Genomic DNA, 27,036 nt, shown 5'->3' with positions numbered 1-27,036 from the left:
CCTTTATATGTGTAATGGAAAGAAAAGGGTTTATTGAAACAGACCTGGGCTTGAACCTTGATCTGTTATTTTCTAGCATACTTTCTGAGAGAACATAGGTAACTTTCCAAGCATCAGTGAAGCATAGATACCTTTGAGAATAGAGGTAACATTCCAAGCCTCAGTCTTTGTGTGCTACAAGATATACCAGGTATACTAGGATTATTGTAAATAAAAAAGTATTGGACAGAGTAATTGGTGTACAGCACACTTAGTGAACATGAGCTATTTGTCATTAATATTAATGGTATTGTTGAGATTATTATTATTAGACAACTTAAAATTTTGATCTTTCAATTCTAAGAATTTGTTTTTAAACTATTCATGGCTACCTAGTGATTAAAGTATTCATTGAAGTCCTAAAATTTATGTTTAGTTACATAATTTTTATTAATTGTAATAGGATAACACCCTAATGATACTTAAAACTAAAGTTCCTTCTGAGTGGAGTGATTAGGGGAAATTTTATTTTTATTCACTCTGGTTTTTTTCCTCTTAAATTTCTACTATAGATATATATTATTTTAGTAAAGAGATTAATGAAAACATTTTTTCATATATTTGTTGATTGATTGTATATCCTCTTCTGAGAAGTGTCTGTTCAGGTTGTTGGTCCATTTATTGATTGGGTTATTTGTTTTTTTGGTGCTTAGCTTTTTGAGTTCTTTATATACCCTAGAGATTAGTGCTCTTCTGATGTGTGAGGGCTAAAGAGTTGCTTCCAAAATATAGGCTCCCTATTCACCTCACAGATTGTTTCTTTTGCTGAGAAGAAACTTTTTAATTTAAATCCATTTCATGGAGAAATGCAAATCAAAACTCCTTTAAGATGTCATCTCACTCCAGTCAGAATGGCAGCTATTAGGAAGACAAACAACAAGAAGTGTTGGCAAGGATGTGAGGGAAAATGTACACTCATACATTGCTTATGGGACTGCAAATTGGTGCAGCCAATATGGAAAACAGTATGGAGATTCCTTGGAAATCTGGGAATGGAACCACCATTTGACCCAGCTATCCCTCTCCTTGGTCTATACCCAAAGGACTTAAAATCAGCATACTACAGGGACACAGCCACATCAATGTTTATAGCAGTACAATTCATAGTAGATAAACCGTGGAACCAACCTAGATGCCTTTCAGCAGATGAATGGATTAAAAATGTGGCATATAAACACAATAGAATATAACTCAGCAATAAAAGAGAATAAAATAATAGTGTTTGCAGGTTAATGGATGAAGTTAGAGACGATAATGCTAAGTGAAGTTAACCAATCCCCAAAAAACAAATGCCCAATGTTTTCTCTGATATAAGGAGGTTGATTCATAGTGGGGTAGGGAGGGGGAGCATGGAAGGAATACACAAACACTAGATAGGGCAGAGGAGTGGGAGGGAAAGGGAGAGGGCAGGGGGTTAGTAAGGATGATGGAATGTTATGGACTCATTATCCAAAGTACAGGTATGAAGACATGAATTGTGTGAATATACTTTATATACAACCAGAGATATGAAAAATTGTGCTGTATATGTGTAATAAGAATTGTAATGCATTCCACTGTCATTTGTTTTTAAAAAAATCAATTAAAAAAGAGAGATTAATGAAAACAAACCATGTAAGGAAGGAGTCAGTTCCTCATCCACAGAAGTGTAGCTCATCATTAATTGGCCATGGAGGTGAGACAGAGAAGATGCCACCAATAGGAGGGACTGTGCGTGGATAATCATAAGGTATTTCTTCGTATCCTGAAGCATTTTAATTCTAAGCGTCAAATTGTTGGTACAAATGGTACGAGAGAGGTGCTACAGGAGATTAGAAGAATCTCTCAAAATGGGCTAAGGGACAAGATGAATCTTAAGAACACAAAAAAAAGAATCCCATGCTAACTCTGAGGTCCATGAAGGAGTCTAATATCTACATGGCTTAGAAAATACAGCAATTGGGTATCAGGCATCACCTTTACCTTTATGGTCTGGGAAATCCTTGAAATTTTTATTTGTAGAGTAAAGCTGAAGAAGAACTGAAAAATACAAATGGCAAAAACTGTCCTGCAGTCACACTGCAACAACTGATATCCTAGCTGCACTCAGTTCACTGGGTACAGTAAACTGTCCCTGATGTATGTCAGGAGATATTCCTTTATGTAGAAATTTGAAACCCACTTCAAAATCTCTTGCTCCCTCATTATTTTACAAGCAGTTTCTAAAAGGTTGCGGCATCTGCCTTTGGTTACTGATCCTTTGCAGGGAAACATCATAAAATTGGAGTAGGTGAATGAGACAGGTGCACCAAAATCGTGAATATGTTATGCCACAGTGTCTGGCCCAAGGTTCCAGTTTCTCATTTTGGATGTTGGGGAATGGGAAGTCTTTCAGCTGATATGTTTTGGACATCAATACCGTTCAGATACACTTGGAGGCTGGAGGTTGAGTGGATGGGAGTGTGGGGGCAGTCGATGGTGATGAGAGGGAGGCACACAACTCTGTGCAACTTAGCCTGCTAGTGTTAGAAATTTCCCCACAGGAATGACACTTTACTAGCCAGTCTTTGGACATGCAGGAAGCTGGGAAAACATGGCTTAGGTCTGGAGGCAAGGCAAGGGATAGCATCTTGCAGAGAAGAAATGAGAGAGTGACATTGTTTTTAAGACAGAAGGCAAGGGAGTGGGAGAGAAGAGAGAGAGAGAGAGAGAGAGAGAGAGAGAGAGAGAGAGAGAGAGAGAATCTTAATGCCATTAGCAAATTCTTGACCATGGATAAGAGACCCTGTTAGAGAAACAAAGCTGATATTGACAATTTAGAAAATGATCTTTGATCTTCACTTAGAATCTCTAGAAAGTCATTTGCAATGAGGGCGAATTCTGACTAAATGAAGAGTACTGCCTGAAAAGCAGCTTTTCTCTTCTCTCCTCTTCCTTTTCCTGGTGGCATTGCTATTGTTTCAAGAGAATATGATGGAATGGGATGGAAATCCACATCATCAAAGTTCAGCACCCCGAGTTCACCATAGTGTGGTTCCACAAAGTGAGTGGAAGGAGAACTTGTAAACCTCTCTGACAGGATCTTTGAATAGAGTGCTGGACAGTGACTGGTTAATGTTTGAAGGCCAAAACTTCTTCTGTACCAAATAGGGAACAGATGGGACTGTCTAATGCCCAGGAAGTATGATTGCTTAGTAACTGCGGACACACAAACTCCTCCAGCAGGTTGTTGTGAAATGTGTGTAGAGACTGGATGTTCACTGAGATGACAGAGGTAGTCAAGTGGATATTTAAGGGTGTAAGTCTTGAAGGAGAGGAATGTAGGGGTGAGTAGAGACTGAGGTTCTCCCCAGGACCAGTTAGCAAAGGCCTTCATTTCAGACAGATCTCTCTCTCTCTCTCTCTTTTTTTAAGAGAGAGAGAGAAAGAGAGTAAAAGAGAGAAAGAGAGAGAGAGAGAGAGAGAGAGAGAGAGAGAGAGAGAGAGAGAGAGGTTTTTTTTTAATGTTTTCGGTAGACACAACATCTTTATTTTATTATTTTTTATGTGGTGCTCAGGATCGAACCCAGAGCCCTGCGCATGCCAGGTGAGCACGATACAGCTTGAGCCACATCCCCAGCCCCTCAGACAGATCTCTTAATACTAGAGATCTGTTTACCATCCAATGCCTCCCTCTTTACTGAAACTTAAACTCTAAACACAGATGAACTTGTGGTCAATTAACATGAAGGAGGCGATTATCCAGAAAATCTTGTTTTCTGAAAGTAGATACTCAAATGGAGAAGATTAAGTTATAGTTGTTGCCTAAGAAAGGTAATAGGGACTTTTAAGGTCCCTTTTAGACCCATAAATCTTAATTTTTGTTTCCTTTCAACTATGGTAATGAATTTTTAATGCAACCAGAGAATTAGAGTTCAGGAATGTATAAGTATAGCCATGTCTGAACTTGCATAGAAACTGCTTTTGGAACACATGCTGTTCTGAAGCTGTTAGTAATTAAAAGTAATTACAACTTCTGCCAGACATGAAGGGTTCTATGTCACCTAGATGTATCATAATAAACAGCTCATGGTAAAGCTAGATTAATTCACTGATCTAGGAATCAGGAAAGATATAAGTCAATAATGAGATAATAGAAGGCATATTAAAAAAAAACTAAAAAATTTTTAAAAAAGAAAAAAACTAAACTTTCAATTAACTACTTCAAATGTTATTGAAAACTAACGAGATTGCAAACAGCTAATAAAAACATAATCTAGATGGAGTTAGTTTTTCTTGCAAGTTCCTTAAGAGTTTCATTCTGAAACTCTTTCTTCGGAACACTAATACCAAGAATCCAGTGCAATGAAATCCTGGGCCTTGGGCCAACAGGAGGCCCATTTTTGCACATTTTTGTTTTTGGTTTGTCTCATGAAACCTAGTGGCCTCAGGGCATGCCGTCCTTTCAGAGAACCCACATTATTAGCACTGCTGAGGTTTTGCTATTTTCATGGTGAGTTTTATGCAACTAACTCTTTGGAAAGATAACAGATGGGAAGGCAAGTTCAAGTGGAGAATCAGTGAGTCCAGGGAAGTTCAAATTCTGCTGTGTGAGACGCAGCTCACTGGGCCAAATATATTAATTAGGCACTAGTGACACCACCTGGTCTTCTTGGGAATCTTTCCTCATACAATTCATTGGAAAAATGGACAGATTTTGTTTTCTGCTTACACTGTGTTAAAGCACAGTGAAAGCTATAAAAGAAATAAAAAGTCGGGGCTGGAGTAGTAGCTTAGCGGTAGAATGCTTGTCTGGTATGTGGGAGACACTAGGTTCGATTCTCAGCACCACATATAAATAAGTAAACAAAATAGAGGTCCATCAATAACTAAAAAATATTTTTTAAAAAAAGAAATAAAAAGTCCCCAATCTTGAGGGATTTATCATCTGGAGAATATAACAAATACATAGAAGCTTTTCCTACCCTACACCAGTCTCTCCTCACTACAAAAAAAAAAAAAATTTGATTCAGATTAAGAGACAGAATGGGTTCCCCGGCATTTATGTTTTTCTAAGAATTCTGTTGGCTACTCAGATTTAGAGAGTGATCCATGAGAAGGCTCTGAATGATAACATACCTGGTAAAATACTCAAAAAATTGGGGAAACAAAGAAGTATTAGAATTCAGAACACTCAGGATCAAGGTTGACAGGGTTAATTGGAGAGACTTCTGTGAAGATTCTATGAGATTCTTGGAGATCTATGTAAAAATTCAGAGAAGTTAAAAATAGCAGCAATGTTAAGGTAATGCATGTAAGGAGCTATTCCAGCAGGGGGGAAGCATTCACACCACACACACACACACACACACACACACACACACACACACACATAAACTGATGTGTGTGTGTGTGTGTGTGTGTGTGTATATATATATATATATATATTTTTTTTTTGTTGTTGTTGTTGTTGTTGTTGCTGGGACAAAATACATGAGATAATCAATTCATAAGGAGGGGAGATTCATTTTGGCTCATGATTTAGAAGGTTTCCGTCTGTGGTCACTTGGCCCTGTTGCTTTGGTCCTGTGGCTTCCAGAATATCTTTCACATGCAGCAGCATGTGACAGATGTGGCTTATTTACTCATGGTGGTCAAGAAGTGAAGAGCAAGACCTTTAACACATGGGGTCATTTAAAAATCCAAACTATAACAATATACTATTAATAACGATCTACTTCTCCAATTTTATTTATTAGATCATTTATTCTGAATTCTTCTGATACAAATGGAATGTTCTTTGGCCTGTGCTTTCAGAACCTAGTAATCATATTTCCTATAATTTTGCCAAATGTATTAGACAGGGTCTGGCCAGAAGAACAGAAACCACTCTAGATTTAGGGGCATAGTACAGATCTTGGTCTTATAGGTAGTAGAGGGGACAGAAGAGTTAGTTATAGATAAAAAGCAAAGGAGCTTGAAAAGGGAAATGTAGTGACACCCAGAGATTAGAATCTGTAAGAAGCAGCTGCTAGTCTTAGGGACTTGGGGAATAAATGGGAAGAGGAGTTGTTATAAAAAAGTATAGTATCAGACTTTAGGTTTTCCACCCAACCAGTGCTAGGACTGTTGAGAATGGTCTCCCCGGCTAGGTGCTGGATCAACAAAGAAAGCAGTTATAGCAGAAACTTGGATCACTGGAGAGACATACCTACTTTCATAGATATCATCCAAAAGAAAGCGTATGAGAAATACATAACAGGTCTTTCTCTTGCCAGGATGTAATTGAAAGGTAGGTTAACAGAAAGGCACTGTGTTAGGTCCAGAGATAATGCCATACAGTCCTTCTTAAATGTAAAATACTATAAGTAATAACCATATTTGTTAGTCAGCTTTCCATCACTATAACAAATATCTGAGATAATCAACTTATAATGTTAAAATTATTTGATTCACTTTTTCATGGCCCATGGTCCAATTGACTCTAGTACTTTACTTTAAGGCTTCAGTGAAGCAGCATATCATGGTGAGAGCATATATCAGAGCAAAACTGCTCACCTCATGGTCAGAAGCAAAAGAGAGGAAGATGAAGACATCAGGGTCTCACAGTCCCCTTGAAAGGCATGCCCTAAATTATCTGAAAATCAACTAGTCTTCACCTTTTAACCCCAACTCCCACCCCACCAAGTAGTGCTACTCTGGGACCAAGTCTTTTAACAATAGGCTTTGGGGGACATTTCAGATCCAACCAATAGCACCATAACATTTATTCTTTTTTTTTTTTTAATTTTGAGGTACTAGGGATTAAACCCATGGTGTTGCACATGCTAGGCAAGTGCCTTATCACTGAGCTATGTCCCCAGGCCCTTATCATTCATTCTTTATGCCTATGAAATATTTTATTATGTTCTATCCTATAGTTCTTGCAGAACATCTTTTAAAATTTATTTTTAAGAATGTTCTCATACTAAACACATGTTGATTTATTTTTCCACCAAAAAAAAACTTTCCATGAACATGGTATATCTGTTTCTAATAACTATAAGAACACCCACATTTTTGTTTCTTATCACTCTCATTTTTGATGTATAGGTTTCCCCATCTGGCCAGTGACTTTCCTGGTTTGCTCAAAATACTGTTAGGCTTTAACAATTCTGCCATCTCAGAGACTCTTTATCTTGGGGTCATCTGTCCTCTCACATTTTTCTTCAAACTTAACATGGACCATTTGGCTGTTAAGTTTGTCTGTTGTCTGCCCTTGTCTTCACTAACTGGTTATTGTAGATCAACCTTAGAGACATTTTGACAGATAAGATATTTCTGTGGATTCTCTCCTCACTCTCACTGTTGGGAGGGTCTTGTCTTTCCTGTTCCAGAACTTCATATTGAATTAAGTCCATATTCTGCCTTCTACTAGTTCTTTCTACTTCAACTTATTTAAGAATCTTATATTTGACTGGTGGTGACAAGCATCTCTCAACATGTCCTCAGTAGATCACTCTCATCAGAATCACCTAGATATTTGTATATTGTGTTAAATACACATTTTTTTTTTCTTTTTACCAACTCCAGTCCTCCCGAATCAGAATCTCTGGTATGGGACCCAGAAATTTGCAAGTTTAACCAGCTCACAAGGTGATTCTGGTCACTCAGAAGTGTGAGATGCACTAATAAAGGCCTTTGTCTTCAACTTTGACATTTTTCATTCTTACTTACTGTGGTGCTTCTGAAAATATTTTTGTCTTTAAGAGAATACTCTCTTATAAAAAAACATTCCAGATGGGCAGCGGTGATTTGAAATTTGCCCCCTTATTTCTGAAATTATTTTGTTTTGAACCAATTATTATATTTGTGTGTAAGAGATAGAGGTTTTAATTACATGTAATAGACAGAAATCTTCAAAAAACAGTAGAAAGTCATTAAAAAAAGAAACAGTTAAATAATTGTCTAATTAGTATGCACCAAGAAGGCAAATTATATTCTATTACAGCTTCTTAAGGGAGAGTCAGTCATAAGCCAATTATAATCTTTCTTCTCCTGGTAGCATATAATCAACATGCCTTTTAGGTTTGGAACTTTATTCCCAAATAGAGTAGACAGGTATTGATTTGTTCAAATGGTAAAAATGAGGCTCAGAAAGAATAGGGGAACTTGTGGGAGGTCACACAAATAGTTAATTGAAGTGCTGAAATTGGAACCAAGTCTCCTAAGGCCCTCTTACTAGGTCTGCCTTCAATTTAGATCTCTTTCTCTCTCTCTCTAACTCATACCTTCCAACCTCTCTCTCTCTCTCTCTCTCTCTCTCTCTCTCTCTCTCTCTCTCTCTCACACACACACACACACACACACACACACACACACACACACACACACCTTCCACCCTTTGCAGTATAATGTGATGTATATTGAATATTGGTCTTATATTGTGCCCAACTTTTGCAAAAGTAATGTGACATACTTTCTCCAGGAGCAAAAAACAAACAAACAAACAAACAAACAAAAAACTTGAAATGCCACTGCATCCCTAGGGCTACATCTTATCCTCTGAGTGGCACTGATTAAAAATGGGGAGGGATGGTGCACACTGAAGTGAAGCAAACAGTCATGATCATTTCAGGGTCCACCAAAACAGCAAAAACAAGTCAACTGACACCAACCAATGGAAATGAAGCGCCTCCAGATTTAGTTCCCAGACCCTGACATCTTATCAGCTTGGAATGGTCTATGAGTATTTACATGGTTATTCTCCCATCTCTATAGATAACTTGCACTAAAAGAAGGGGCTGATATTATCCATTTCCAAATGAAAATTCCGAAGTCATTTAGATTTGGCTTTGCAACACAGTCTTATATTTTGTATTTGGGTTTGGGATTCATGTATTGTGAGAAATTAGAATATTTTAAATAACAATGACACAGTCATGAGAACCATAAAATAATAATCTGGCTTTCTCATTCTGTCTCTAAGTTAAAACTTTTTATTCTACATAGAACATATCAGGAATGGAAGGGGATCTCCCATCATATAGCCCAAATTGAACCTCACTCTCTCTTTTCTTATTATATATATAATTATTGTACCTGATTTTAGGTTGATGTAAGGTTGCCAAATAAAATACAGGATGCCCAGTTAATTTCAGATAAACAAGGTTTTAGTATGAGTATATCCAAAGTATTTCAGATAAACATTGAATAATTGAATACTAACAAATTAATCATTGCTTATCTGAACTTTAAATTTAACTGGCATTGTGTTATTTTATGATTGAAAATTGGCAACCCAGACTGAGGATTAAATAAGATAATATGTGCAGTTTCTGACAGGGAACAAATGTTCATTAAAATTATAATTACTTTCATATTTGATTTCCTATAGACCATAACAAATAGTAATAAATAGCAATTTGTACATGACTTCACCATTTCAAAAACCCTTTCATATTCACTGTCATTCTGATTCTCTTAATAGTTCTGCCATATCCCTTCCGTTTACCAGATGAAGAAATCAAGCCTTATAAACATAAGTTTTACTAGCTGCAGAGTAGTCCACAATATGCTTTACAATGTTTTACTGTATAGACATGTATGTTTAGACATGTATTTTTACACTACCTCGTGAAATGTATAGCATTAGCCCATTTTACAAATAAGAGACCTGAGGCACATAAAGATCAAGTAATTTCCTATCCAATTTTTTGGCTACTAAGTTGTGGAGCTGGGAAGCAATTTCAGGTGTGTGGCTCAGACCATGAATTCTCCATCCTTGCAATATTCAGCATCCATTAGTGGAACTGATGTTTCTTAAATGCATATGCATTTGTAAGCACCATTATGCACGATATCAGGAGGCTACACTTACAAATTGTTCCACCAGGAATACCTGATAGTCTCAGCACAAGCTCTCCAGCACGGAGTTTTCTCATTAAAGATTTTTTTCCTGATATTTAATAGGTGGAAAATAATATCTAATAGTTTGTTTTATTTTTTAATTTTTTAGTTGTTCTTTTTAGATATGCATGACAATAGAGTGTATTTTGACATACATATATGGAGTATAACTTATTCTAATTAGTTTTAAGCTGCATTTATTTGGTTGCAACATGTTGGACTTTCTTTTTAATATGGTTTAAATCATATTTCTTCTTTTTAAGGTGCATATGTATCCCTTTGGCCTATTAGTGATAAACAATTATTGTTTTCATTTATGGTAAATGACTTGTAAAAGTCAAGTTTGCTTGCCTTTCAGTTGTGTGTTTTCATCTTTGCCTTATGAATTTTAATTATAAATAGAAATTTGTTTGTATTCTTTTGTGATTTCTCCCTTGCTCTTGTGTTTTTTAAATAGGGTTTTGTCCTCCATTGTTTTTCAAAGGCTCTACATGGAAAAACAGTCTTCAGGCTCTGATTGCTATTCATGGATCTTACTAATGCTTGAAATGTTTGACATCTGAAAGAATAGATTAATTTTTCTTTTTAAACCTTTTGCTGTTAACCATATTTTTTTTCTAACATCTTCCCTTCAGAGCACTCTTTGCTCCTCATTCAGGGACAATCTATGGGATCACACCTGAGAACATGTAAGCATATACAAACCTTCTTTTTTTAAAGATCAGATTGCTAATCCAACTGTTTGAACAATAATAATAAACTTTAAAATTTTTGCCTGATATTTTAGCAGATTTCAGCACATTCCTTGTATGTGTCCTTAGTATCATAGCTCAGGTACTCTGAGTGGCCCAAGGTCACTGGAACTGGCAGCTGGCACTGGAACCCAATTACTCCAACATCAGCTCTTATGATGTCTTCACTATTCCAAAGTTTCTTATAAATGATTTACTATCACAGCAGGAGAGCTAAATACTCACATAATCATTTTTCCTGTCAATTGATAGTGTTTTAGAAGGTTCTGAAACTTTTCCACTCATGCCAGATTGTCATCAGTTGAATTCTCTGAGCAGTTGCTCAATATACACACTTGCAAAAAAGTCAATATATAACGTGCACACATTGTATTGCTGCAGAAATATGCTTGCATTTTTTTACATAAGGACTTTAGGGTCCTTGATATTTCTCATACCTTCACACACTAGAAAGCCATGTGTATTCTGATTATCTTTTGTGTCAGCCACAAGATGGTACCATTGCACAGCCTAGAGAGAGCATCAATCAGCAGTGAACTCAACAGAAGGAAATTAATACCAGTTTAAATGCAACACAAACACAGAAGAAATAGATAAATATTACTTTCATATTCTAAAATAGATAAATATTACTTTCATTCTTCATTAAAAGTGTAATGGAAACTTGTATATATGATAATTTGATCTAAGCTTTTTCTCTACACCCACACTCTCACCCTAAAAATGTCAAGGATTTGTTTGTTCTACGAGAACATTATGATCTCCTTCATGTCTACTGAAGGAAATTTATCATTCTAACCTTGGGAGTTGATTAGACTTGACTGAAACTCTTCTTCCCTCCAAGCCTTGGAGTGTCCCTTCCTTATAGAAAGAGCTAATTAAAGGAAGTAAGCTCTCCAGAAAGGATTTGAAATTCATTTTAGAAAAATGGTAAATGACTGAGAGCAGGATATGGTATCAGGAAAAGACAGGATTTGGATTTAAGCAGAGAGCCATCAGAGCGTCATTTATAATAGTGAAAAGTTAGAAACAACACAAATGCCCCATGGTAGGTTGGAACAACCATATAGAGGCATGTTGTTGCAGATAATAACTAGAAAGATGCAGAAGAATATTTCACCAAATGGGAAAAAAATTCAATATGGATTTAAGTGAAAAAAGATAGATTGCAAAACAGTGTATTCAGTTGTGTGCATGTGTGCTGATGGGAGGGATACACAATAAATGAGTAACAGAAGTTCTCCCTGAGTGCAGCCGATTTACTGTTTTGGAGTGGTATCTGCATTTTCTGCCTTGTGAATGTGATCACTCATCCAGGAGATGAGAGGGCTCTGCTGCCAACTTAGCTCTCACTCCTCTCTCTTTGGTAGAGAAGTTGAGATGCCTTGATTGACAGACTCATAAGAATCATACAGAGTTAAGAGAGGGATAGTTCCCCAAGAAAGGAATGAGAGGAGACAATTGCCATATGTAAGCATTGCCTGGACTGGCCTTGCTGTCTTGAAGCCCTTAGTTGGGCCTATGTGAAATGCTTTTTTAGGGACTGGCTAATAATTGTTTGGAAGTCTTATCCAGACTAACCCTAATATTGGTTATTTTAAAATATGCTATGTCCTGAGCCCAGTGGTGCTCACCCATAATTCCAGCAGTTGGGGGTGGGGGCTGAGGCAGAAGGATATTGAGTTCAAAGCCAACCTCAGCAAAAGCAAGGAACTAAACAACTTAGTGAGACCCAGTCTCTAAATAAAACACAAAATAGGGCTGGGGATGTGGTTCAGTGGTCAAGCATCCCTGAGTTCAGTCCCCATTACCACCTCCCCCCACAAAAAAATATGCTATGGGGTGGAAGTTTCAGGATAGCAAGGAACACAGAGCCCAAAGTTGATCACCAGCCCTTTCTAACTATTGGCTTTGGAAGAGTGGGTAGAATAGAAGTGGCCATAGAGGGTTTTGCTTTTAACAGCCATTTCTTCAGAGAAGCAATGTTGTACTGACGCACTTTGTAACTTTTGGAGTAGAAATACCTGGCAGTGATGGCATCCAATTAGAAGGCATGATACAGAGGCAGTTTCAATAGGCCTGTCCTTCTTTGCATTTCAGCAGCAAAATTAAATATCAGAAGAATGCACATAGAGAGCTTTCTTGTATTATATGAAAGCATTACCATTAACTGTTCTATTTATGGGGAGATTTGAAAGGTATCTGTCAAAAGGGTGCACACCTTTTTGCACATATGGTGCAAATGGTTCAGTAGTCACAATTTGAAAATCTCATGTTTTTTTTCTCTCAGATAAATAAAAATCATTGATTTACAGTGTTAGGAAGGATTTTTAAGCTTTTATATTGGTTAGCTTTCTATTGTTATAATACCTGAGACAATTAACTTATGAGAAAAGGTTTATGTTGACTGAAAGTGTTGGAGGTTTTAGTCCACAACTGGTTGGCCCTCTTGCTTTGTGCCTGATGAGAGCACATGGTAGAACAAAACCATTCACCTTATGACCAGGGAGGAAGAGAGAGGAAGAGGAAGGCCAGGTCCTACAATCCTCTCTAAGGGCATGCTCCTGATGACATAGGCCCCATTTCTTGAAGGTGTCACCACTTCCCAATAAGGGACCAACCATATATGGGTATTTGGAGGACATTTAAGATTCAAGCTCTATCAGACTCTAAAAGGAGAATTTCACCAGGTTTTGCATAATGATTATATAGTTCAAATTGATTCTTGGTGTAAATTGAATAGTTCTAAAATATATGTTGCTTCAACAGTTTGTCATTGCAGATGCTGGTTGTGGAATACTGTATTAGAATCACATGAAAAACATTTTAAAAACCTTCCCACAATATTCACAATATTCCCAGATTCTTATTAAACAGTTAAGTGGGTCCTGAAAATCTTCAACTTCCTTAGGTGATTTTGAAATACAGTCAGCTGTCTGAGGCCAGGAAACTGTTAACTGCTCCTGTTCCATGTTTAATGCAGAATGTGACCAATGATGCCTGAGAACGATATTGTGTGTCCCTGGGCTCATCATGGTGCCAGGAATGTCCAGTTTCATGTGAGTAAGCATCATTGAAGGATGTGTCAATCACAGAACCATGTGTTTCCACGGGCTTGGTACTTAGGAAACATGGATACCACTTACCTGGGGGTGATGCCTAGTTCTGAGATGTGGCATTTGATAATCTGATTTGTGTTTATCTTTCTCATATAGTTCTGTCTTCTAGAAATTGATGCACGGTCTTACATTACTGACCTCTCCAAGTGGCATTCACTCAGGTGGATAGAAATATCAGCCACCATCCCTGTCCCTGAGAATTCTCTCTCCATTAAGCTCGGGAAGGATTGTGGGATTCCTACCAATGCATGGGGTAATACCTGCCACAGTAGTGGGAAGTGGAAGGAATGTGGGTGAAATGTGGATAATAGCATAAGATTCCTTCAAGGGCTAGATGAATGATCATAACTGTTGCATCTTCCTTAATTCTCTACTCTATTTTAGGTGACTCTAGGATAGTCATCTATTTAAGCAGATCTGGATTCCTCTAAGCAAATTCTGCTTGCAACAAGACTTTCTTCTTTTGGTCACCAGACATTCCCCCAAATTAGTTAAATCCAGAAAGTCCTAAATTTGAGGCAACTTTTTACAGTGTAGTAGTTAGAATTTAGTGCAAATGCCACATGATTTTTATTTTGTTTTATTTTTATTGTGCATGGGTGACCTTCCCCATGAGTCTTCAGCTACTCTCCATTAGATATGGGGCAGCCTGTGATAACAGGATGTGTCCTTCAACAGGGGGTGATGAACTTGCTGGAAGCCAAGGGACAGGAAGTCCCTTTTCTAACCAAGTCCTAATTCTTAATTCCACTGACCAAAACATCTCATAGTAGGCACTCCATAAAGCTTTCTCCCTCATGTCCACTGTTATCAGTGTATTTTAGGGGTTCAGTCACAGTCAGGAAGTCAGGATAGTAATGATATCCTTTCCCTAAAGTTGTCCACATCATTTGCAGGTAGAGTAGAAAATGAAAATGCAGGGCCATTTGTTCAAAAGGGAAAGAGTGCCTCAGTCCTCAAGGGACTAGGATTGTGGCTCAGTAGTAGAGTGCTTGCCTACCATGTGCAAGGCACTGGGTTCGATCCTCAGCACCACATAAAATAAATAAATAAATAAAGGTATAAAAAAGATATTCAAATATAAATATAAACACTTTTATTTCTTCCCAGATCTCTTTCTCAACTTGTCATGGTATTTAAAATTTGCTGAGGGTAGGGCGAGGCAGGAAAAATGGCGGATGGGAAGGCAGGAGAGGAGAAGCCTGAAAAGCCGAAATAAGTTGGAGCCACCGGAGTAATGGAGGGGAAAGTTCCAGTCACAGCTGAAGAAGAAGCTGCAGACCTCCCAACAAAGTCTGCAAAGATCTCCAAGTTTGGATTTGCCATAGGTGGTCAGACAACAAAGAAAGCATCAGCTGTATCCATCAAACTTGGATCAAGTAAGCCTGAAGAAACTGTTCCAACTCTTGCTCCAAAAACCCTTTCAGTAGCAGCAGCTTTTAATGAACATGAAGATAGTGAACCAGAGGAAATGCCTCCAGGAGCAAAGATGAGGATGTAGAATATTGGAAGGGATACACCAATGTCAGCTAGACCAAACTCTTTCAATAAAGGAAAGCATGGGTTTTCTGATAACCAGAAGCAAAGGGAATGAAACATAAAATCTCATCTTGGACATGTCCATGACCAAGACAATTAAATGATGTGTTTTGAAATTGGGGTGAAGGGTGGGTGTGAAGTTAAAAGGAACAGTTTCCTTTATTAAAGAATGGTATAAGACTATCTTTGGAGCCGCTTTTTGTTTGTTTCTTTGTTTTTGTTTTTGTTTTGTTTTGTTTTTAAGATTGAGTGGTACACTAATAAATGAGAGTTTGAAATTAGAGGTAATTTATGTTTTACATACAGATTTCAAGACATTTGCTAATTTTGTAGTTTCATGTGATTAGTTTCCAAAGGTTACAGATAATAAAGAAATCAGAAATGGTACCTTTTCAAGAACTGCATATATTTTTAGGCACAACTATTAGCACATTAAGAAGGAAACAAAAAGTTACTATCTTTTTAAAACTGTAAACAGTTACTCTCCTAACTTAACTCCCTCATTACCTACACTGTCTGGATCCCAGGAACAGCCTTATGGAGAGAAGGGAGTGTTGTACTGAGAAGAAAATGTTACTGGACTATTGACTGATAATAAATTTAGAAAAAATTAAAATACAGCTTTTTTCCTTATGGGCATTTGTTTTGTTTCAAGTCATCATATACTAGGTATTAGCATTGCTATCAGTAGATACAAATGCTTAGGTCTTAAAAATGTTTTTATTTCTTTTTAAATTTTTATGTGAAGTATCGAGTATTTGAAATAGCCCCCACACCTTAATGGGTCTTGTCTACCTTCATTAGTCTTCAAAGAACAACCATTTACTATCAAAGTACCTCAGTATTCTGAATGTGTTTCTCTTGGTTTCTGTTCTTAACTAGTTCCTGTAAGCATTTCCACCAGAACTTGAGGCAAATCATAAGGAAGCTGTTTCTTTTAAAATACAAACCCCCACCAAAAATTTAAATGTATATAATACTTAAGCATTTGGCTGGTTTTTTATTTTTTAAAATGTATAAACACCAAAAAAAGGAGAAATTTAACAATGTATGAAGACAACATGAGAAGATGCACTTTCTGTAATTTTGTCTAATCATTTAAGTTACTAATTTGTTAAACCCAATTTAAATTGAACTCACTGCAAGTTTTCTTATTAGTACAATTCTATGGTTTATTTGAAAAAAATATATATATATATATTCACACATATATATTACACTTACTGACCACTGACCAGTGTCTTCTCAAAAGCACATTTAAGGTACTAAAAATAGAAGGAAATAAAATGCATCTTCAATCACATTTTATGAAATCTCCCACCACATATACTGTTAATATTTGTGTATCATAGGGTGTTTGTTTTGTATTTTTGTATTGTATATGGACATTATTTTTTAATGTGACAATTAAATACATCTTTAAAAGAATAGTCACAGACAACAAAAATATGGTAATATGATTTCCTTGAAAACTCCTACAATGTTAAATTTGGAGGAAGCTTCAAACATTTTATTGGTGGTAATTAACTCACTGAACTCTCTTAATTGGTAATAATTCCTGAGAAGCAGCCTGTATATATTTCTAACTCTTGTTCACCTGCATTGAAGTTTAGAAAGAGCCCAAAGTAAAACAATGGAAATGTATATACAACTATTAGTTCTTAACATGATTTAATTATATCAAGAAACATGAATTTAACTTACTTTTATGTAGGCAAACTATCCATTTTGTCCATTTTACTGTTTGTTAAGGTAACATCCCTCTCTTACATATTCTTTTCTTGACCCAAATGAAATATTAACCTAAGGTCAAGATGAAGAGAGAGAAACGACTGAGATGAATGTCTTTACTAAAATATCAATAAATTTTGTCAAACTAAAAAAAAATAAAATAAAATTTGCTATGGACCATTCTCAGTAAAATTTTGAATTATTAGCACAGATTTTGCCATTCATCTTTTCAATGTATAATGCCATAATTTTTAATATTTGAATTAAAAACATTTTTCCTTGTTAGATAACATTATATGATTTTATTGTGTATATCATGATGCTTTGAAGTCTGTACAAATTATGGAATGTTTAAGCCTAGCTAACAAATGCATTTTTGTGGTGAGAATATATAACATGCACTCTCTTTATGTTTTTCAAAAATATAATTAACCAAGGTCAAAAGGCAGAAAGAGTGAGGGGATTCATGAGACAGAGGCTTTATGGTGGTTTTCAAGAGAAGGAACTAGAAAGGCAGGACTAGAAGCTGAGTTTACCTACAATTATATAATTTTAATTGTTTTGGTGGGCCCTGAGCTATAAGGATATTCCCTAGTTGTCCAATACTTGTTCCTGGGATGGTTAAGGCAGACAAATATTGCCTCCCAAAGTGCAAAAAAAAAAAAAAAAAAAAAAAAAAAAACCAAATGGGAGGTGATTTGGAGCATTGGCTCTGGATTGGCTGGATTGCAGAACAAAGGCATGCTCATAGACAAGTTGTTTGCTGAATCTGGGAATTAGCTAACTACAGAAAGGACAGCCCCTGGCTCACAAGGCCTCAAGATGTCAAAGCATCACAAAATATAGAAAATATAAACAAATATGATAAATGCAACTTACATAATAAAAATTCAAAACGCTATTAGAAATTTCAAGATAACAACAGCAGAACATTCAATCTAGCACACTTCTGAGTGCAGGGCTGTGTGCAATTGCAATTGGTATGTCTGTGAAGCTGGTTAAGTCTCTTCCCTTGTGAATTCTTTCTAGGTTAATCTCTCCTCCCTCAGCACACTTTAGCCTCTCTTCACAGTGCAAGCAGAATTGATCAAACAGTACAGAGTCACATCTTCAAAATATCAGGGATCTCACAGGAGGGAAATGGACAAAGCCCAGAACCAGGTCTATCTATAGAGGCTGGACCTGAAGGGGACTGAAAAAGACTTAGGTACAATAATGGCCAGAGAAGGCATAAACAGGCAGAGCTGGCATCCAAGGCAGAGGTGACAGGAGGAAACAGTTCAGTTCTGCATGCATTTACTATGTGTTAAACAGAGGATTTACATAGGCCCTGTATCTTTAAAGTGAAGGGCTGAATCCTTATGGGAACTTAAGCCAGACAAAGGATTCAAAATTCATTTTGTAGGAGATGGAGAACCTCTGAAAAACCTTGAGAGAGGTAACATAGTCTGATTTCTGTTTTGGAAAGATGACTTTAGCCAAAGTATAGTAGTGGGCAGTGGGAGAGATGAAGCAATGGGCAGAGGTGAGTTGGAAGGCTATAACAATAGCAGAATATAGCAGGTCCTTATGAAAGATGAGCAAAAAGGGGCACACCTTGGGAGTGGTAGGGGTCTCCACAGGCAAGTCCAGGAGGGGAAAAGCATTAGAACTGTTGGGTCAGGATTTTTGAGCAGAACTTCAACTCCTGGCTAGAGGAGTGTCCAGAACATAGGACACACACAAGAAACTTGAGGGAAAGAATTATCATACATGAAGAGGAGGGGCCTGGGCTTAGGACTGAGGAAGCATCTAGTAGAAAAATTGGGGTCGATCTGGGGGACAACTCAAGAGGGTCTGACTCAGCAATGCCTAGTTCTAGACAGTGCACTACAACCACTTAAATCCCTCCTGTCCCTGACAGTGAGGATTTGTCCTGAGCATTCACTGAATCAGTAGGTGGATATAATATGTAATAATTACTATATGTTTTATATTTAAATTATACATTTAAATTATATATAATGTATATAATAATTGCTATATACATATGCAATTATTATATTGTATTCCTCTATGTGCAGGTGAGAAATGGAGGATTAAGAAGGACATCTGCTAATAAAAAAAAGACAAAAAAAAAAAAGAAAGATATCTGCTTCTAAAGACCTTGCAGTTAGGGTCTATCAGTACCAGGACTACCCCTGGGTCTTCTGGTTCTAAGGCAAATGTTCTTTATATTCTGCCATACTCACTGAAGACATGTATGAGCTGATGGTAAAACCTGTAGGTAGAAATCCCAGAAGCAACATAACAAAGACCCGCCTCTGAGCAGTGCTTTTGCAGACATTTTGCAATCAACTCTTCCTACAGCACTACAATTGATATTATTGTTTTCACTTTACAGATGAGAGGCCTAGGAAAGTTAAGTATTTTTCTTCAAGGTCAGAGAACAGACTGGGTGCTGCATGCCAGTTGTTGCACAAAACAATCATGTGGGGAATATATCTTCCCTTCCTGGGGCTCTTATAATGTTTTGGAGGATACTTTCTTAGAACACCTAGAAGGGTAGTTGAACAATCCATAAGGCATTATTAAAGTGGAAGGACCTCAAGTTCTAGTGGGTGAAGTACTAGAGACCCTTTTCTTAAACTTTATTTTATTTATTTATTTTTTATGTGATGCTGAGGGTTGAACTCAGTGCTTCACAAGTGCTAGGCAAGCACTCTACCACTGAGCCACAACCCCAGCCCATAGAGACTCTTAACTTATGAAAATTCTAAGATGAATCTGATTTCCAAAGAGATTCAAAACAAGAAAACATGTAAGCAACATTTGGGATCTGATTGGAATCCTGAGCCTGGTTCTCTACATTTAGAAATAGAAAAGTAAAGAGAATTTTTAGTAAAAAAGAAAACAACATACTTTTGGGTATTATTTGTTCTGTTTAATTAGGCTCTTGGCTAACACAAACAAAATTTTAATTATTCTAAATGAAAAGCTTTGAAGAGATTTTAATACAGATCAAAATCATCACCTTGCTTCAAGTATAAACCAGGAAGTTCGTGGAGACTCTTTGAATTAGAACAATAGAATTTGAGATCTAGAGGGGTCCTTCAGATCCTGTCTAGTCCATGCTTTCCTCCTCTTTTCCTGAAGATGAAGAAATAAGGTTCTGAGGCATGAAGTGGCTTTACCAAAGTCATCCATCTGGTTTGGACCACTCCTTAGTGCTTGCCTAAAGAATAGGTCTTCTGCACTCTTTACCCAGACCTCTCTCTGTTCTCCACCTCGTGATGTTCTGTTGTCTTCTGGCTGGAAAAGCTCACTAATAAGAACTTTCCAGGATGACTTAAGTTATTTTCATTGGAGACAATCAAGAACATAAAAAAATTTCAAGTGTAAGAATAAAAAACATTACCTAAAATCTGACATGAATTATTTTATGATGATTCACTCAGAATAGCCACATCATGTGATGCCTTCATTGACATGAATAAGCAAGAATTGACAATAGTTAACTTGTGCTACCTCATCATCCAGTCAAAGTCCATGGACTTTTGAAATTATACTTCGTTGTTAATTCAAAATGTCTTTGAACTTCACTTTCCTCACTACAAATTGAAGAGAATAAAATTTCCCTTCATTGTATTGAATGAAGATGAAATAACGGATGTACCAGGACCTAGCCTAATACCTGGCCTATATTTCACATAGAATAAATGTCACTTTTTTATTATTTTAGAATTTGCTACTTCTTTAAATGCATCCTCTGAATAAACATCTGCTATCCCTGTGTTGTGTGCAGAGGATAAAGAAGTGAATGATAGCCATAATATCTGCATTCAACGAGAATTTTTTTATGGGAAATATTCACATTAAGCAGTTTTAATTGAATGTTATGAATAATTAGGTAAGAAAATTCAGGGTGCTAAAACAGGACAAAGGAGGAGGGCTAGTTTGGGGGATCAAGCAAGACCTCTGTGGTGGTAGTATCTAATTTAAATCCTAAAGGATGCATAAGACTTACCCAAATGAGAGGGAGAAAACAGAGAAGGGAAGTAACAATCATTTCAAACTAAGGGAGCGAGTGAGTGTGCAAATACTGAAGGGAAAGTGTTTAAGACATGTAAAGTGAGGGGGAGAGTGGCAATTAGTGCAGCTGTAGAGGTAGACTGGGGAATATATAATCAGGGGCTCATAAGCCATGGAATGATTTTGAGAATTAATTTCAAGGGCATTGGAGAATCATTGGAGAGCCTCATGAGTTTCGGTGACAAGTTTTATCATTAAAATTAGGAGTCTATAAATATTAGCTCCCTGGAAAGGTGTAGAGAAAGTTCACTACTCTAAAACCGGGACAGGATTGTTTTAGGAGGTGCCTTCCTTTTGTTCATGGAATTCAGGGATGTCTTTCTGATGCAAAGTGGCAAGAAATTAGCCACTGTGCTCCACCACTAGAGGAAGCTAGTGGTCTTCCATGGCCATATAATTTTCTGTTGGCCCATTGTCTAATGACAACATGGTGGCACTGGCAGTTGGCTCAACATTTTGGCCATTTTCCAGGGACAAGGCCATTATGGCAGTTGGTGGTTGGTAAATTCAGCCCCTGCTCTCTGTGCCCAGCCATATGTCCAGACGCTAGTGGCAGTCCTAGGCCTGGAGCCTCCAGCCAGCTCAGAACAAAGGCTTAGTCTGAAAGGCCTCTCCCCGTCACCATCGCAATCACTTGAGCATTTATGCTCAAAACAGCTCTCTTACAGGAAAACGTTTGTGTTGCTCTGGAATGTGAAGGAAGGTTCATGGTTTTTAAAATTCATGAATTGCGTGGAATGGAACGTTCCTTTTCTGAGTAAGGGAAGAAACAGAGAGGCTGTGTCTTAATGACACCCAAGCTATGGGTCATCTTAGGCAGGAAAAACCTAGTTAAACTAATGATTTGGCATGGTATGGACCCTTTTCCCTCCAATCTCAAGAAAAGGTTGCGATTTTTTTTCCCCATCTCTTTTCATTAGATTCACTTTAAAGTACTTAGTCTTTGGCAATCAAGAAACTCAGTATTTTTTCTTTACTATTCGAAATTATTTGAAAACAATCATTTAGGATGGAAATATGATCAAAGAAAAATCTATTGAAAAGACTCAGGTGACTTGATTTGTTCTGGTTGGTTTAAATACACCTTTGAGAACAGATAGACCCGTGGAGAATTGTGGGGTTGGTCTTTACTCATCCTGTTGCCCCTTTCATGTTCTTTCCTGCCTTCTTGAGCCCTTTATTTTTCTGTTTTCAGGGTGCCCAAACTTAGAATCTGAGTTTGAAACAAAGAAGTTTGGTTAAATTAATTTTAATAAACTCCAATGTCTGAGCATAGGAACACCCACCACATGCTCTAACTTCTTGACCCCGTAGGGTAGGGATGGGGGAATATTGCATTTTAAAAGATTTTGATAGCCCAACTGAATGGTGACATTTTAATTACTTAATAAAGGAAGTATAATGTGAAAATTTTTCACTATATGGTGAGGAAAAAAAATGCTTTGGTAGTTGATGGAGTGGGGTCATTTGGAACAGGGCTTCTTAACACCACAAGTGGGTAGTCATCTATGATACTTTTTTCTGGAGTCTTAAATTGTGTCCAACCATGTGAATGAGTCAGGGTGATAAAATGCAACATGAGGTTTTTCAGTATGTTTGATGTATTCTTTCTCATTCAGCATATGATATTTCTCATAGGCTTATGCCATCTCCTCTCTATTCCAACACCTGCCCCTCCCCACCCATAACATTTAGCAGCTTCTCTGTGAAGACCAGAACTGCTGTTTGGTGATACTGATTGGGAAAGACAAACCCAATACAGGACCCTCTAAAGAGGGAAATTGCTCTTGTAAAGACACTGTCTTGAAAAAGCATGGAATTTCTTCATAACTTAAAGATATCCCATTTCTTTTTCTCCAAAATGGAAATCCCCTTACATTCTTTTTTATTATTTTCAAAGCAGTACATATCAGCATAAAGACATAAAATATGAGTGGAGTATAATAGAAAAAAAATATAAAAGAAAATGAAACAATTCCATGATTTCATCTTTTGAAAATAATCAATGTTAAAGTATTAACATTTTGGAACATAATATGTGAGATATTTTTCTTTGCATAAACACACGTTTTTAATATAGAAATGAAGAAATACTGCACTATGGTTATTATTTTGTAATCTAATTTTATTTACATATTGTAAATATCATTTATAATATCATTTTAATTATTAGCATACAGTTTCTCTACTGAAAATACTACAATTTATTTAAGCAATTTAACCAATTTTCTTTTAATAGAACTGTTCACAGTTTAAATGGCCAAACGTCATGGTCTGAGACTTGTGCTTACCCAAGATACACCAGACACTATCTCTGAAGAAGAAATTTGCAGTGGGAACAAAGGAAGACAGAGAATTGGGATATGACTGACTGTCCTGTTTGGTAAGAGTTCTTTAGTAGATTCAGAAATGTCTTAAGATCAAACAAGATTGATCAAGTGTTTCTACCCTTAAAATGACAGCTTTAAATATTCCAAGCAGGTTTCAGCCAAATTTAATCTAGAAAGGCATATTTTATAACTTGGCCATTCATTTTACATAAATGATGTTTATTTTTAATAGTTAATTGATAAGTCTCTGTAGGGATTCTATGCAGCCTATTGTTGAACCAAGGTCACCAAAGGTAAGTTGAGGCCAAGGGTTGTGGACTCTAAAATGCTCTTTTTGTAATATTGAACTAGGGGTCCTGTCCTGCTCTCTCATAATTGGGAATACTGCTGGAACCTAGCATGAAGAGTTACGGCAAGTAGTTGTAACCCAATTTATTGACCTCACTGCATCCAGTACTAAACTGGTACTTCAGGTTAGTGAATGATGGTTATGTATTTACCTATATGTATTTTCCAAACAGAAGAATTAAAGGACATTTCTTTGGGTAGAACTAAGATAAGAATAGAAAACCATTATCCTTAGAAATGTTGCTGAGTGCCCATTTGTTAAGGATGTGATAGAGGTGAAGAGAATTCAGTTCTGGATTAAACAAGGCAGAAGAAGCTAATGGTTAAGGTTCCTTTCAATGTTAACCACTCAGATACTAGGAAACATGTCTTAGGACTCTTAGCACTGCAATGCATATACACTTTCTATTCCAAAATCTGTGTTTAATTTATAAATACCTTAAATATGTTTGAGGAAGTTTAATGACTTTATTTTTTAAACTAAATTAATTTTGATCATTTGTGCCTTAACATTTCCCAGTTTCCTTGTGTTTAAATAACCAAGTTACCTAAAGCCAAGTTTGGTTATTAATGATTGTTGATTACTGATCCCTTGTAGTCTTGGTTGTTTCCTAGATCATGACTGTCTCTTGGGATTAAGACAGATTTCTAATTTATAGGATAAATAATGTATTGATGCCTACTTCTTTCCTCTCATTTGTCCTCTATTTTCCTTTTCTCTCTTTTCACTTTCTCTCTTTCTTCCATTTCTGAATTACCAGTACAGTTATCCCTCCATTGCCATGGGCTCCACATCTGTGAATTCAACCATCCACAGATCTGAAATATTTGAAAACAAGATACCATCTGAACTGAAAGCGTACGGACTTGTTTTCCTGTCACTATTTTCTAAACAACATGGTATAATAATTATTTACATTATATTTACTTTATATTAGGTATTATAAGTAATGATAATTTAAAGTAGAGAAGGATGTGCATAGGTTATATGCAATTACTATCCCATTCTCATCTTTGAGCATTACTTAGGAGCCCCAACATGTTTTTGATAACAAGAATAATGCCCAGATATTGCCTCTATGAGGTAAGATCCTTCTCCCGTTGGAGTCGCTGATGGTGGCAAACACATGACCATGAGCAACTTTGAGGGAAATCCATCATAAAATCTCTGTTTTTGAGTGTTTGAAAAATAAGCTGCTGCTATAGGATTTTAATAAGACTGGCCCCATGCCGAGATGGAAAGCATGTGGTCATCAACTCCAAAGGGAGCCTCAGCTGAGAGGGCTCATTTGGGGGATGAAAATTGTCTTCCTGTTTTCTTACTACATCAATGATGCAGCAATTTCTTTGATAATTTCCAGTTGTGCACAAGCCAGTCAGCAGAAAAATTAGGGTTTCCTTTTTTCCTAGCTGAAAGAATAGCCTTTCAAAAGAAAGGGAAAAAAGAAAAAGAAAAAAGAAAAAATCCATAGCAAACACACATTTAGCTCCCTCTCCCCTTGCGCTGGTTTTGGGGAAAAGAGAGTACATTTATAAAAAAAAAAAATGGCCTGTCTTAGGTTTTAACAGTTGCCTCTCAAGGCATGTATAGCATTAGAGGGGGAACCGATGGGCACCCTTTAGTGATTTGATATTGTGTAAGTAAATGTATTCCCCTTCAGTGACCATTCATCTCTTGCTTGCTTGTGCTTTATAAGCTAGACAAGAGGATATCAGTTGATCATTGGAATTTCACTTAGATTTTTCTCATTAAACTGCTTGCACATTTTATTTCTTTTGGATGGGGAAAAGAGTGATAACATTCCAAACTTGCAAAAACAAAATAAAAACTTCAAAGAGTATAAGAATCTTCCCTTTACCATCAGGAAAGGAACTTCAAATTAGGCTGTAGATTTTCTACTGATGTGTAACCGAATTTAGGGTTTTAAGATGTAATAAAATCATCATGTTACGGCAAGGTCAGGAAATGTGGTAAGGAGCCTTCACTGATTTTGGATGCCAACTCTTCCCATTATGTTTGCAGGTTCAGAACAAGGTCAAGCCTGGACAGCTTATGGAGTAGCTAGGATAGGAATGTGAGGATCTGGAAGCTTGGGTTTCTACTTAAAATCTATCCCAGCATTGAGCTTAGCCCAGCCTTGTAAATCTAAATCTCCTTCCCTGTAGAATCTTGCCAACATTAGAAAGTGAAAGGGAAAGGGACCCATCCTAAAGTCGATTTGTTTATGAGAACGGTTCTTTTCTTAGGTTGGCTTCCCTAAGATTGGGTGCTGAAGGAGTGAGGGAAGCAGGATTGGTCAGGAGTTGTTGAACTGTGATGAAGTTGCAAGAGAGGTTTCAGCGGATGCCAAGAAAATACTGGAACTAGGATGACCTGTCCATCAGAGAAGTTCTTTCTTAAGTCAGAGGGGTCAGGTCTTGCTGCTTTGCTGCACCCACTGGTAACTATTTGAGGGCTCCCAAAGGGTGGGGTGACAATGCTCTCTTTTGCAGAGAGCAATTCCCAAAGATAAAGAGAGTTGGGTTCTGTCAGTAGTAGCAGCTCAGGAGTGAGTACTTCAGCCCTAAGGCAGGTACTGAAGATGTTCTTCAACATTTAACAACTGTGCTGAGTTTCACTTGGCTCTTGATTGACATTGTAAAGTGAGACCTCCATCAGAAAGAAAATATCAAAACTAGGATAAAGGCATTGGGACAACATAAGGTCGAGGCATTTAGAGATTGGCCATCAGAAGTTCCTGTATTTCTTCTTGCCTTGTGCCTCCATAACAGTCAGTCAGCTCATCTGCCTCTGTAGAGCCTTTCCTCAAACAAGTTAAGATGGCCTTTTACAGAACTCTTCATAGCATCTGTGCTTCAGCATAGCTTTCTGTGTCAGTAAAAGTCAACATAACCCAATTTTAACAACCTTGGTTTTGAAATAAAACAGGCATTGATTCAAATCCCAGCTCTGACACGTGATACCTGTGTGGTCCTGAGCAAAGGACTTAACATCCCTCAACTTTGGTTTTTTTTTCGATTATAAGATAGAGCCAATAATATCAACCCCCAGGAGTGAAGATGAAGAATAAACTGGTATGGTAAATGCAAAGGGCCTAAGGTGTGCCACCAGTTATTATTTGAATTACAGCAATTTTTGTATTACTAATAATATTTCTATTAGCATTCTCGACCATCAATCACAGCTGTCTGAGCTGGTGGGTTTGGATTTTCCAGGTGCAGGATGAGGTGGAGTTTGGCTGAGAGCATGATGAGCTCTCT

At 37.0% G+C, this 27,036-nt stretch overlaps 1 long non-coding RNA gene and 1 pseudogene across 1 annotated transcript in view; both read left to right on the top strand.

The window, feature by feature from the left end:
• The window catches only part of LOC120889805 (uncharacterized), a 97,819-nt gene extending 71,097 nt beyond the window's left edge, over window positions 1-26,722 (top strand). Inside the window, exons 2-5 of the long non-coding RNA XR_013438113.1 lie at window positions 23,337-23,480; window positions 23,779-23,900; window positions 24,537-24,675; window positions 26,023-26,722. This is a non-coding gene — a long non-coding RNA (uncharacterized LOC120889805). The remainder of the gene's footprint in view (window positions 1-23,336; window positions 23,481-23,778; window positions 23,901-24,536; window positions 24,676-26,022) is intronic.
• On the top strand, window positions 14,607-15,478 carry LOC144377274 (PEST proteolytic signal-containing nuclear protein pseudogene; annotated as a pseudogene).
• Window positions 26,723-27,036: the final 314 nt, after the last annotated feature.

This window comes from Ictidomys tridecemlineatus, chromosome 4 (assembly GCF_052094955.1).
Source record: "Ictidomys tridecemlineatus isolate mIctTri1 chromosome 4, mIctTri1.hap1, whole genome shotgun sequence".
NCBI classification, from domain to species: domain Eukaryota; kingdom Metazoa; phylum Chordata; class Mammalia; order Rodentia; family Sciuridae; genus Ictidomys; species Ictidomys tridecemlineatus.
Note: the sequence above shows the minus strand (reverse complement) of the source record. Positions and strands in the feature narration are given on the sequence as shown.